Source organism: Corythoichthys intestinalis, chromosome 5 (genome assembly GCF_030265065.1).
Source record: "Corythoichthys intestinalis isolate RoL2023-P3 chromosome 5, ASM3026506v1, whole genome shotgun sequence".
NCBI classification, from domain to species: domain Eukaryota; kingdom Metazoa; phylum Chordata; class Actinopteri; order Syngnathiformes; family Syngnathidae; genus Corythoichthys; species Corythoichthys intestinalis.
In genome coordinates this window covers 26,238,188-26,251,099 of record NC_080399.1, presented here as the reverse complement: position 1 = coordinate 26,251,099, position 12,912 = coordinate 26,238,188, and positions in this window count along the sequence as shown.

The following is a 12,912-nucleotide window of genomic DNA, read 5'->3' as shown; positions in this document are numbered from 1 at the left end:
TAAACATGCCTGCATTGAGACAGAGGGAGCTAGTTGCTTCTTGTTGACACACGGGATTATTCATCATGCGTGTCTGACCCTCTTCTACTTGACTCGGGAGGGTCCCCCCCGAGTGAGCGTCCCCTCATCTCCCCACCTCCACAGATCCCAGCATTCATTAAGATTACGTATTTACTTTAAGTCTGTAGCCTCTTTGCATAATAGCAAGCAGGTTCCCTCGGCTTGCACTGTGTCTTTCAAGTGCTAAGCGAGGATGGGACTGAATTTTAAACGCGCCGCTCCTCGCCTCAGAGTTGACCTTGCGCAGAAAGCCCAGTGATCTCATTCTTTGCTGCGGCGCAAGCTGCTGATTTCCTCTGTTGCGGCGTTGCTCTTGTATAAGAAAGGAGCCGTGTACAGCTCGCACATCACTGCGGGCTACTTCCACAGACTAGCTTTCTTTAAACGGAGCGGCTGGGCAGAGAAAAAGGCTCGATTCATAATGCTTTGATATGGAAATCTAGGTTAATTTCTCTCTCCAAAGGGAGTAATTTCCAGGATTATTATCCATCTTTGGCAGGTAGATGAGCGTAGCCATTTTAAACCAAAGCACTGAAAAGCACCATCAGTTATTCATTCGCAATGATAGAAAAAAACAACACTACAAATGCGGAAACAAGAAATTTTGTGTGGATGTACTCTCCAAAAGTGTTGGAACAGGGAGGCCGTGTTTTGTTGTAGAGTACAAACATTTTAGTTGGACATATTTCATTTTTCTCTGTCGTTTTGAAAGTTTTTACCTCTGAATCAGATACACAACTTGGGGAATAGCATTTTTTGCTTGAACACATCCATATCTCATATGAACAAAAGCATTGGAGCATGTGACTGACAAGACTCAATTTACCTTCTTTATTTCAATGATGAAGAGCTCAAAATGTGTATTCTAAGTTTCTGATGCGTGCTTTGCCTGTGAACAAATGTAAACTAGTTAGCTGAATGTGGGAGAAGATGAAACATCTACCTCGACCTATGCCATTTTACACTTAAAATTGTAAATGGAACGAACTTGTATAGCATTTTTATCTATACCGTTACACAGGGGTGAAAGTGGTTAGAATTTCTTGCCGGAACTCCCTGGCGGGAAGGTTGCCACGGAACCAGAAATTTGATTTTTTTATTGATTTTATTTTTTTGGGGTGGGGTTCTAAACTGCTGAAATGCAAAGAAAACTGTTTTGGTCAAGTTATTTCTATAACACATACAAAAACTGATTTTCATTTAAAATTGTACTTTTTCAATGATTTGCAAATCAAAAGTTAACAAAAACAGCTATAATCCCAACCTCCATCTCCTAATTTTTATTTTCCCTCATTTCCTCACATACTAAATGCCAAATCTCAATTTTAACTACTTAAGAACATAGGATATATATTAAAATTGAAGATGATGTAAACATTTTTTGTTGTGTTTTTTAATAAAAAAGATATAAGTAACATACATTCAGAAAAATAAGTACAAATGACATATTATGCAGAGTGAAATGGAATATATTTTGAAAATCGCGCATTGACTTTTTTAAATCATAAGGAAATGAATAAGTAGCCTAACATAAATGAACAAATATAAGTCCAAAGTGTACATTGACAGCTAAAATGTTCTGAACCTCCCCATCAGAGCAAATAAAACTGAATATGAAAAATAAGCCACCTTAACTCTGCTTGCTCTTAAAGATTTGATCCATTTTCTGTTGCATTGCCCCCCCCCCCCCCTTTTTTTTTTTTATTTTTTTTTTTTAGCTGTTTCAGAAAACATGCACTTTTGAACCAATCAGAGCTAACTATCTCTGGTGATCACATGTCAGTATGTAAGCCAATTGAACGGATAAATGAGCCCAGGCGTTTTGCTTGCATTCGCACATTGACGTAACTCGTCATCGTCAGACTCGGATATATATTTTCGGAATCAAAGCACCGTATACTGGAACAGCATTCCGGCCCTGAATCTTATGCCGGAACTGTATTCCGGCCCAGAATCTTATACCGGAACTGCGTTCCTGACCGTTCCCGCCCACTTTCACCCCTGCCGTTACAATGCTCAAAGCATTTTACACAGCCACACATTCACACACAGTTGGTACGCAAGTGGGCAGTGCTGCATCCATGCAAAGCTTCATTGTCTTGGCGAAAAACACTGAGGAGATGAAGGCAGGATCGAGACGCTGGCCTTCGCTTACTGGACGACTTGCTCTACCAACTACGCCACGTCTGCAGGATGGTAAGTTGAGGTTAATATGGACTTCTCTCATTTACACCACCCCATTCAAACTAAAACTTCTCATTCTGTACCGGTTGAATGCCAGGCTTTTCTTTCAGGTCCCGTTATACATAAATGGGTAGGACACTGAATCTAGGGTACAAAGTATTCAATAGACCCTACTCACATGACGTCACAACCACGCCTCCGCGCCATATTGTCCGTTTACTCGTCGTGTTGATGCATTACCGCTACGTAAATTCCTCCTATTATGGCATGTTTTTCTGCTCGTTAACATTAATAATCAAAATGGTGAAGGCGTGTGTGGCGGTTTGTTGCAATAACAGAGAAGATAGACGGAGAGACTTGAAGTTCTACCGTATTCCGAGAGACCCGGAGAGGAGAGCAAGATGGACTGCTGCAATTCGACGAGAAAACTGGGCTCCAAACGATTACCACGGATTATGTAGTAGTCATTTTATATCTGGTAAGATGCATTTAATATATATTTAGAGGGTTTTGGGCTGACAACCACAATTAAGATCATTGCGAGACTAATCGCCGACAACATACAGTTTCAAATTCAAGATGCTTATTTCTTCCACCATCATTACATTTTGAATAATATTTAGCTGGTTCCAAGTGAAAGAAGCTGGCCTCGTCTAGGGATCATCAGTTAAACAGGTGTGTCCAAACCTTTTGCAAAGGGGGCCAGATTTGGTGTGGTAAAAATGCGGGGGGCTACCTTGGCTGATTTACGTAGAACAATATATTTAAACAAATTTTAGCAAGCCCTTCTGTGTGTCACATTTGCTTTATTATTTTTTTTAATTCATAATTTCAACAGTCTCGTCTTTGTGGCCTTCTCTTTCGACACTCGTACTCTTGCGAAATACTGCTGCTGTGAAAAAATAAACTAGCTTCAAGTTGCTATAATTTCTCGCTGCGTATCTTCCCTGTAATGTTGTCGCACATGTCAGCGTGTGTTGTTTAGTAATATCTCGTCACATCGAACTCTTTGAAAACAGCGACTGTCTCTTTGCAAATGAGGCAGACACAATTGTTGCGTGTTTTATTGAAGAAATAGTCCAATATCCACCTATCCTTGAAGCGTCGGCCATCGCAGTCAACTTCTTTTTTTTTTTTATTGTCGCCATTTTAGAAATCACACAGGGTAATGTTGCTTAGAGTGCTGCTCTTAAAGTTTTTCAAACTTTCGTGAGAATAGGCTGATTTTGTGTGGACAAGATAGTTGTAGATATCAGGGTAGCAGATGTCAGGCAGAGAGGGCGAAGACAGCTGGTCGAAAAATCGATTTAGGCATCAAATATGGATCTGGCGAATGGATAGACTGAAGCTTTTCCACATAACGCCTTTTATGCAACGCATCCAATGAGTTTACAGCGTCTGAAAGCACCGGGGCTTCCATGAATTGCTCTATAAACTGAACGACTAATTGAAACCATTGAGAATAGGGCGAAACAGAGACGGACAATATGGCGGCCGGATACAGCGACACGTCATTCTGTGACGTTGGTGAGTAGGGTCTATAGTAACAACAAAGCCGTGACAAAGGCACACTAGTGGGTGGCCTGTGTGCCCCGAAAAACTCACTTTGCTTCAGCACACCTGCTGAATTAGGGTAACTACTGCTTTTCCTAGTCTCATAACTTCCCATTAGTATAGGATGTGGGAAATCACATAGGAGGAAGTGGCTTTTGTGTGTGGTTTTCAATAGACGCAACTTGATCTCAGTCGCACTTAGGAGCAGTTAAAAAAAAAAAAAAAAAAAAAAAAACAGACATCAAGGTCTTGCATTTAAAGCACAGCCAAATCAGCTCTACCAAATTACCTAACCTAATTAAGCCTTATGAGTATTACACTGTACCTAAACAACACGATGTGTCAAGCGTTTCAAAATTGCCTCAAAATGAGTGGTTAGTTGCTTTTGACTGTACTTACAGTTGCAAAAGTAGTTATGACTTTTTTAAGAGCTCTTCACTTGCCAGTCATCATGGTGGTAACACTTCATCCATGTCTCTAAGTGCCTGAAAGCATTTATTAGAGTGACGCCCAAGAGTTACTCTGATACTGTGCCTGTCAGTTTAAGGCAGTGCCAGGCTGTCCGATGCAACTTAGGGGGGGTTACGAAGGTTAATATTGCCTAGCGCTCCAAATTCAAATGACGACAAGACAGGTTTATTGATGAATGACTGATAGCCGACCCCATATTTCACTTGTCATTGCGCCGACTAATGCTTCCTCATACAAGCGTTGTCAGGAGATGTTTGCAGCTTAACCCTTGGCTGTCTTAGTCTTTTCTCACCATGGCCGTCACAGCAGATGACTCAACACAATTTATCGTCAAATGTGTGATTAGGAAGATTCTGTTGCATCAGTCAGTGTGTTGGGTCTTTTATGTTTGTGCATAGTATGGCCACAAAACAAAATCAGTAAAGCTCAATATCAGCAATTGGTTTAGCAATCCAGCCTTATAGCTACTAATGTGGAGTTGGAGGTGCAGTTTGTTACAGCACATGCAGGCCAATGAAGCATAACAATTTAAATCACACTTGTAAGAGACGCAGTCTTCTGGAGGAAATATATTTCTAATTGGTTACTGAACCATTTTCATGAAAAATATAAGCAGTACATTTACATCTATTTCTTCTTGTACAGGCAGTGAGTGGTCTGTTTACGATAGTTAGAAGAGAGAACATGAGAGCATGTTACCCGATGATATTTTTAGGGGGACATTTCATTACTTTTCCACCTATTCTGCATGATGTACCACCAAAGGCCCAACAATTTTATCAATTATTAAAAAGGAACAGATAAGAACCCCAGAGAAACACCAGTCATCATACTCACTGGGTCTAGATGGCTTGTCTGTTAATCATGACCTTTAAAAGAGATACTTTAAGCCTATGATCCATGGATCACCTTAGTAATGTCACATGCTATATTGTTAGACGGCCTTCAGATCGTAACCTCCTTGGGCCTAGCTGGATCCTCAATATGCCATCGCTTTGTTTAGGTCCCGATAGCAGTGTCTTGCCCCTGGGTTTTGCTCTTTGGAGATTTCCCTGGTGAAACCTTGCGGTGATGAGGGCAATATGCCAGATGGGAGCACTTTGAGTGGTAAACGGAAGCGGGCACTATAATGAGTTGCGTCATCTGTGGTTCAATGGGCAGAATGTCAAAGGGCAAAAGCATATAAAGATACATATTGCGGTGTAAAAAGGTCATGTCTGTCATATAGATATTACAATTATTTATGTTTCTATTTATTCTATGTTCTTAAAGGCTCCATGTATAAATTATTCCTTGATGAAAGTTATGGCGGTAATCGGGTTATACTGGTATGGTTACTGAAAATGCAGCTTTTGAAAAATTGTGATTGGCCACAGTTAATTTTATGATTCAACAAGAAGGGCTATTACTTTTTTTTTTTTTTTACATAGTGTTGACTGTTTCCTTTTCCTCTCAATAAACACTATTTTTAGAAACGTCATTTTGGTTGATGATCTTAACCCAAATTGGGAAACTATGCTCCAGAAAAGAAAAAGAAAAAAAAAAAAAAAAAAAAAAACATACTCTTCCTGCGTATCAGTCAACATGTTCGTGTCTTCCCAACCTCCGTACCACACAGCCATTAAGCACCATTACTGGGCAGGGCCATTTCATGGTCAGAGAGCATTTTCTGCATTGGCCCTCCCTGGGGCCATGGAATCAGCCAAGTGACTTCCAACCCTGCTCCAACAACAAATGTTTTACATTTTGTTGTGTTTTTCATTCCACTTTTCCCCCTTAACATATACCCACTGTGCACTTTGACTCATCAAGTGTAACGCTAGCAGAAATGGCTGATGCCGGTTCAGTAACAGTCTTTAAAACTTAATCCAAAGGGATGTGGTTTGACCGTTGATCCTCCTGCAACCTAAAATTGGTGTTGGTATAGTAAAATAATTCATCAATTAAAATCAAACTTTAGTCTCGACCTAGGTTTGTGATCTCTGCCTGGGGAATCTACTGAATTGTGCTGCTTAACACGTGGAAATAATAGTACTGTATAATTAAAAAAAATTTTTTTTTTTTAAAAGCTGACTTGAAAATGGTACTTTTTGCAGAAATACAGCTGTGGAATACATTTTGCTCAAAGCTTTGTTGTATCAAAAAAAAAAAAAAAAAAGACAACAGGCGAGTACCAAAACGTCCTGCTTTCGTCCTGAATAATATAATAAACGGGGATGTCAAGCAGCTTTACAGAGTTTGTCTCCAACAGTTCAGCACAAGCGCAACTGGAGGTACATTGTTCAACAGCAGTGTCTTGCGCAGTGTTGTCACGGATTACTTAAGTAATTTAATTACTGATTACACCTTAAAAAAGTAATCTAGTTACTTTACTGATTACTTTATTATCAAAGTAACTAAGTTACTTTAAAAGTAACTTATCAGTCACTTTTTACCCATTTTTTTTTTCCTTTTGCTGCCTCAACATAAAAATAACTGAAAAATGTCATCGCGTGTAATTGAGTTTTCACATAAGGCTTAATCTTTGAGTTAGCGGGGGTTTAATTAGTCGACCAGCCATTGACTCGCCCTAGCTCAGCCATTCCGGAGCCCTAAAACTAACAAATAACTGACAAATTGCACCAAATTTGTTTAAATCAACCCCAATGACTAATTAAACACCCGCTAACTCCAAGATTAAGCCTAATGTAAAAAAATCTGAACTTCCCCTTTGAAATAAAGACCTAGCCGTTAAAATGCTGTCTCCAAAAGTTGTAAAGCAATAAAACAAGCAATCAAAATTAATGAAATGAACAAAAATCCTTCAACGTAAAGTTTTCATGATGGGTCAAAATCATTTTCCGAACAGATCATGAGACGAGCACCTCGGATACTATCCTTTGCTTTGCTAAGCCAAAACTACACCAGAGGAGGCAAGATGGATATTTAGAATTTCTTTAAACCTAAGCTTTCAAACGCTGTCAATAACAACTTGAACAGTTGATTGAACTCGAACAGTGTCAAGATGTGTATATACATACTGTATATACACAGTATTGGCCAAAAGTTTGGAGACACCTCAAAGGTGGATACTTTGAAGAATGTAGAACACAAAACCTGTTTTCAGTTATTTCACTTTTTTTTTTGCCATTCCACATGTTCGTTCATAGTTTTGATGTCTTCAGTGAGAATATACAATAGTAGTGAAAATATATAAAACGCAAAAATCATGAAGTGTGTCCAAACTTTTGACTTTTGTTTCAGTCTTCAACATGCTTTTCCCCCAGTCCCACAAATGTAAAACTTCGCCTATGATTACAAACTCTAAGTATAAAATGTACATAATTACACATATTATAAAGGCTGGTTACAAACTGTAGAAGTGCTGGCTGTCTCGTTACCGGTCGGCTTTGATTCGAGTTTTTTCGCGTTGTGCTGTAATTCCAAGTGCTTCCTTGTTGAATTGGATGTCGAGTTTTTAGCGGTCGACAGTCTTTCTGAGCCTGCGCAGAGTTTGCAACGCACGGAGATATTTTTGTCATCTTTACTGGACCGATATGTGAAATAATGGCGGTATCTCCAGTGAGCAAATGCAGCCGTTAGTTGTATCTCTCTGGCTCCTTTACTGTTAGCATCCTGATAGGCAGAGGCGTAGCGTCCCATTAGGCATACGCAGGCAATTGCCTAGGGCCCCCAGCCAGCAGGGGCCCCCAGAGGGCCAACAGATTTGGCACACAAAGATGTAGCACACTCAGCTTCACCGCACTGTTGTAGCTGCAAGTATTGGGAGTGATTCAATACCATGGAATCATTAGGCAGATTATCTAACAATTCTGTTATCAGTCCCAATTAGCATACACGTTTAAGCAAATCCAATCTGATTTAACACTACATGTATGTGCAAAGAGTGATTCACCAAGAACTTTATGAAAATTCCTTGCTGTAATATTTTATGTTGATTTTCACAGGCGGCCTCATTATTCATGTGAATACTTAAAGAAATGGTGATTTTTCCAAGAAAGTCTATTAATGGGTCTATCGTATTCCTCGTTGAATACTCTATAAGAAAAATATAACATATATGCATCTAAAATAATCCCAAACAATTTTATTAGCAATTTTAATACTCCTTTTAGCAAGGTTCCTTGGGTATGCGGTATGCCGCTGTGTACGTTCCCATAGCAACCAGTCCTGTTATTGTCCTACGTCACAAGCGCTGCATATTCTGAAAACGAGAATAGGCGTAAGCGTAAGGTGCGCATTTCGAGCAGAGGACGGCCACCCCACCTGTTACAGGATTAATCTGTGCGTCCATGAACAGATGCAAGTATTTCCTCTTCATGCCATAAAGTTCTTATGATAAGTTAGAGCCATTATCAGCGCGACCGTTTCGTGTTTTTCCTGTTACGTCGGCTGGTTGATCCCACTCGTTCTCGCTGCGTCGAGGAGAGCGTTCTTTACATTATATTCGCATTGCACATTTGCTTTAAGAGGGAAGGTGTTAGTTTAGCATCTTAAAATGATGTTGTACATCCATATGAGTGTAAAGTGCAAAGTGTAAAGTTTTCGCCACTTTAATGGCCAAGATGACCGCACGCAGCGCACACTCGACCCCCCCCCCCCCCCACCACCACCACCACCTTCGTGTTCATTTTACTGCGCAAATACAGTACTGTGCAAAAGTTTTAGGCAGGACACCTGCCTAAAACTTTTGCATAGTACTATATATTTTTATTATATTATGTATATACAGGACATACTGTATGTATATATTTTCCCCAAGTGGAAGCTTCCATGATCCTAATGAATTTAATAATTAAAAAAATATATATACAGTACTGTGCAAAAGTTTTAGGCAGGTGTCCTGCCTAAAACTTTTGCACAGTACTGTATGTATGTGTGTCACGTGACTCAGAGTGAGAGTGGGCGGCGATCGGGCCTTTTTTTAATTGGCAAAATGAAGAGAAGTTATCCGTCTGGAAATGAAAACAAAGAAAAAAAAGCAGAAGAGGAGAAAAGGAAGCAAGACAGCGGTCAGTGTACTATGCTACTGTAGTTTTATGTCCTAATGTAGTAGAAGCCGGGCACTTTGAGTGGCCTAAAAAGCGCTCTATGAGAGCGAGGCGTTATTAGACTTTTATTAAATATGCTATTGCTCCAAGTCCAACTGTCCCCCTTACTTGCACATGCTCAAAGGGCCCCATGTTGCCTGTTGCCTGGGGCCCCCGGGGACCCTTGCTACGCCTCTGCTGATAGGTAGCCACTAGCCAGGCTATGTTGTTGACCGCCGTGGCAGACGGCGCGCGCACAGGCAGGAAGGTAATACACGTGACTCGTTTTTTTTCCCCCCAATGAGAAAACGTGAGATGTGATGTCACTCCCAAACTCAAGCGCAGTATTTTCTTTTCAAATGCTCTTCGTACATGACTACAATATTCTTCATTCTACATTCAGTATGAGGCAACAACAAAATAGTAACGCACAGGCACCGAGGAAACTAACTTTAATCGGATTTCTGGCTTGGAAAAATGACCGCGTTAGATTGCTCGTTACTGAAAGAAAGTAATAAGATTACTGACAACACTGGTCTTGCGGGATCAAGTTAGCCAGAAGAGTTTTACAAGAAACAAGAAGCAGATGTACTTTGCACATTTCCTCATAGGTATTACTGTCTGCCACCACCAATTTCATCACCAGCTTGATTGCTGGCATTTATGAATGATATACAGTAGTGTGTGTAAAACAAATACATTCATTAAAAAAAAAAAAAAAAAATCAGTAGATGATCATCCTGACTGGATCAGTCAGTCGCACTGAAGTCACTCGATAGACAACTCGATTGACAAACTGACTAAACATAAATGTAATCATACCCTGCGGCAATGCCTTTTATGACACCATCACTGGAAAAGAGACCAGGAGACAAACCTCTGTCAAGTTGTGCACCACCTAGTCGAGCACTGACACATATCACAATTGCACTCTATATACTAACTTAAAGATTTTCTTTTGCGCCACAGTATAGATTTAATAGCTACACTCTAGGAGTTGGGAACCTCAGGGCACCCCACGATACGATACGATTCTCAATACAAGGCTCACGATAACGATTATCTCTCGATATGGCGACAAAGCGATTATTGATATAATGGTCAGAAAATTGATATATTTTACGATATAACTTTAAACGAAAAACAAGATATTTCAAAATAGAAAAAAATACTGTTTACGTCATTTATTAAACTGTGACACCTTTTCTGTGCAACATTGCTGTAAAATATAAATCTACTGCAAATTTTGTACCTGCACATTTAGAGGGAACAAACCACAGCCACTGATATCCATTGGAGAGATCATGATGAATGGCACCCTTAATTTCTTTAAAATTTTAAATCTTTTCAAAAAAAATTTTAACAGTGCTGTAGGTGTCAGTCAGCAGTTGAGCTTAAAGTGGGGCAATGATAGATTTGGTGGGTCTCTTTTCGTCGTATATGACCTTTGTTGCCACAAGCATTGGTTTCAGCACTTCAACCATCTGCTTCAGCATTTTAAATGTTGGGAGTCAGTCAGTCACAGTGTTCCTCACCTTAAAAACAACAAAATAAAACAAAACATATTAGCAACGTAATAGCTGTTGAGTTTAAATCCTAAATTTTTTGTGTTGGAAATATTGGGTGAATTAAGATATATAAATTGAATGTATAGAAATAAAAAATGCAATGATTACGATTTTTAATATGTAGGCTACATCACTTAACAAGCACATCATCTTATAGTATATCTATGAAGCTATCCAAACCATTTTTATAGCTTATTGTATCAAAATGGCAGTAATAACAGTTTGTGTAGTAAATGAGATGGAAAGTGGTTCTCTAATAATATCAAATAAATCAGTAAATTAATGTAGGCTTGTTTGATATTAATTTCCATCCAATTTGGGGTCCTGGTTTATTTCATGTCATTCAACACCAAATGTCATCAAAATAATACAGGGTGTTCCAAAATGTTTAGACCCCATTTCGTAGGCCAATAATTTTGACAATTTTCGTTGGAAATGCCTAAAATTTTCACAGCTTATGTAGAAACGTTTCAAGTTTTTGTGGGTAAAGTTTGGCATTTTTAACTTTTCAGGTTAAGAAATGCTGTTCACTTAAAAAGAAAAGGCATTTTGCGAGTTAGAGTATGCTCGGACTCAGTCACCGAAGACAGTGCAGCGTGTCTTCTTCACAAATTTTGCAAAGAAGGCACCAACTAAACAAAAAAACTGAATTACAGCTGCACTGGAAACTTACCAAAGACATGCTACAGCGAGTTTGGCACAAACTCGAATGCCGACTCGCCGTGTGCAGAGTCACAGGCTGCGGTCATATTGATTATTTATGAAAATCTGTCATAGAACCAACAAATATTTGTACTTTTCTTTGTAAATTTAACCAATAAAACTTATGACCTTCAACATGAAGTGTATTTAGTTTCATTAAGTTCCATCAAGTAGTTTCTGAGATATGGGCATTTAGAATGGGGTCAACCATTTTTTACCTCAGGAGATGAAAGCGAAGCAGTGATGGCTGTGACGCCCCTGGCCGTTTAATAGTTAATTTTCTGAGATTCTTCCAGTCAGCTGATTGTCGCCTCCACCAGCTGGCTGCTTCCCCTCCTACTGTGACGACAGCTGATCGACGCAGGACGGACCGATGACGTCGCCGCCGCTGACTGGCCACGAAAAAAGGCGCCAAGCTTCTTAAACCTGCCGCTGTCAACACTCTGGATGGTCGCATTTGAGAGCATTCTGTCGCGGTCCTCCTCGCCAGCTGTTTGCTCGCCATTCATTCTCGTTTGCATTTGATCGCTAGTTTGATACACTCCCACTTTTTCGGTGAGGTCTTTTGTGTTTATTCGTTATTGGATCGTTTTTGTTCACCACTGTAAATAAGAGCACTGAAGCAAGTAGGGGTAAGTCGCCATTTCTGTTCAACCCGTTTTCTCCTGTTTTGTATAGCGTAGGAAGCTAGGTTAGTGGCTGTCTTTTCTTTGTTCTTTTTCATGATCAGGGTTTAGTTAGAAGGTGGGGTTCGAGTGTAGATTCCTTTTGTTTGTTGTTTTGGCCTGGGCTTACCCTGAAGCCGCGCTTCATCCACATTTTGTACATATTCATTGCGAGTTTGACTGTTGTGTAAATATATTTTTGCCACTTGTGAATTTGTGTGGCTCGTTTTATGTTACGCCCTTCGCGAGCCGTCCTTGGGACGTAACATGGCAGTCAATAAATCCGATGACCATTTCATCACCAGCTGCAAGTGGCTGTGCATAACTTGTTTTTCCAGTGACCCTTATTTTTGTTAGACAATTCTTGCATACAGCAAAGTCCTTGTTCACCTTCCTTCCTTTCTTGCTGGTGTAAAATCTAAAGCGTTTCCATAAGTGATATTTGTAGGAATATTTTTCTCACTTTTTCCCTCCAACATTCTCGCTATACCTTTTTATTGTTTTCAATCCACTTGTCTTCTCTAGATGACTAGCGCGCACTTTAACTTCACCGCTACTCTTGAGCCCCCCTAGTGGACCGCCAAGGAATTGCTCAACAAACATTGCGCAGTTTACAACATCCATATCCCATTGTATGGCCAATATGTCAAATAAAAGTATCGATACTAGGCGGGAGCA